Here is a 2,143-nt window from a genome sequence, read left to right on the forward strand (position 1 = left end):
CAGTTCTACAGAGGAATCATCGAGTCTGTCCTCTGAACCTCCATCACTGTCTAGTTTGTCTGAGCAACCAAACAGGACAAGTACAGACTTCATTGGACAGTCAGGACTGCAGAAAAGGTCATTGGTGTGAGCCTGCCCTCCATGGAGGACCTGTACACCTCACGGGTCAAAAGGAGGGTGGAGAGGATCACTGCAGACCCCTCACATCCTGGACGCAAACTGTTTGAACTCCTCCCCTCTGGACGGCATTACAGGTCACTGTGCACTAAGACAACCAGGCACAGGGACAGTTTCTTCCCCCAGGCTGTCGCTCTGATGAACACTTAACCAATGACAGTATGATTGGACAATAACCCTCAGTACAATACCTGTAAATATACATTGTACAGATTATACAGGTCTCTAGTTTTAAGTACTCTGTTTTTATTCCTATTTATCTCATTTCAACAAGCATTCCTTTGTTTGTCTGCATTGTTTACTACCTGTTTATACTGCTTATTTTGTTATATTACACAGCCTTATGCTGCTTTATTGTTTACTTGCCCCTTGCTTGGGGATATGTACATATACATTGTGAGACGATGTACCAGAGTCAAATTCTTCCTGTGTCTGACACACCTGGCCAATAAAGTGGATTCTGGAGATTTATTTAATTTGAGTTAACTCTGCATTTGTGCCCATTTCTTCCCTCACAGACAATAAACTAGCTGTTCTTTTTGTTTGTATACACGCTTCATTCTATTTTATTCTCCCTATTGCCCCCAAATGTTTCTCTTCATGGTTCCATCCCTCTTTGCTTTCTTTTGAGTCAAGTTTTGGTCACACCTTCTTCCATGTCCTTCCTGCTCTTCTTGGGTCTGTATGTTCTAACTCTAAAAATGTCACCTCTCCAGGGATTAGGGATTACCTATATAACATGCCTGTGGTAGAAAAGCCTGCTCCTCAGGCTGCGTAGTCTGCTAATAGTCTCTGCTGATCACCCACAGTGCTGATGGAGCTGCAAACATGGGTGGCACCATACACGCCCATACAGTACATGCATACCTGGCCGGCTGCTTTTGTTCAGAGTTTTATGTGACCACACAAAGAATGGATCGTTTGCTACCTTGACTTCATGCAAACATAAAATCACGACAGAAAACTAGTCACTTTACACAACAAAACTTAGCTCCGACCCTAAAATTTCTGAATGACCCCAGTATAAATGTGTCATTTTGAAGCTCATTCACACTTTTCCTCAAAGGTACGTTCATTCACCGACACATGTACATTTATGTGGATGCACAGACAGGTTGTGTAACTCAGTCTTTTAGAAACAGCAGGTCATAAAGTACAGCTAGTGACCTGTCTCTCCCTGTGTCTTATCTTCTTACAAGCTGGATGTTTCAGTTTTACAGTGCACACATAAACACATTTTCCACTTAGGGTTTTAGCCGTTCTCTCATAATGTTGATCATAACCATCAATACTGTTTATAACCCCTTTTAAATGTCAGTATCCCTCAGGTACATCGGTAATGATCTCTTTGCTTTATAGGAGCAGGCTGTGCAGGTTTGCTGTTCTTTGTTAATCGGCTATCTAATCAGCTGTTTCTCGTGCAAGCTTATCGAAACACAGCTTTATATGCAGCAAAGCGTCATGTCACGCAGAGAGATTTGGGACAATTTGGGAAGTTGTTACCCACTGGCGAATGGTCTCTCTAAAAGAGATGTTTGTTACAAATTAGCATAATGTGTGCATTCTTCTGTATGATGTCAGTTGCTCTCTAAATCATGTTTAGAAATCATTTCCAGGAATGTATTTTGTTGTACATCAGTTTCTTGTTGTTTTAATTTAGACTAAACCGCAATCTTTCTTTTCACTAATTGTGTGTCCATGTGTGAATTGTGTGCTTCCATGCACCTGTATGCACACACATTCGCATAGTTTGGCCCTGCACTCTGGTGCGTTCCATCTTTGTCTGCAGCTGCCGTCATCACCCAGTGATGGGTGTTGTGAAATACAGGATGGCCCTGTGGTATTTGACACTCTGGTCTTTTGGGGTAATTCACATGCAGGCACTGTTGACCAAAAGGATTTGATAATGATGAAGACATTGTAGACGCAAAAATACCAAGGTGCCAATGATGTCATGGCCCAGCGA

General features: G+C 42.2%; 1 protein-coding gene across 1 annotated transcript in view; it reads left to right on the forward strand.

The window, feature by feature from the left end:
- Nucleotides 1-2,143, forward strand: part of adgrv1 (adhesion G protein-coupled receptor V1) — a 95,170-nt gene that overhangs the window by 88,009 nt on the left and 5,018 nt on the right.

Source organism: Monopterus albus, unplaced genomic scaffold (genome assembly GCF_001952655.1).
Source record: "Monopterus albus unplaced genomic scaffold, M_albus_1.0 scaffold23.1, whole genome shotgun sequence".
Taxonomy (NCBI): Eukaryota; Metazoa; Chordata; class Actinopteri; order Synbranchiformes; family Synbranchidae; genus Monopterus; species Monopterus albus.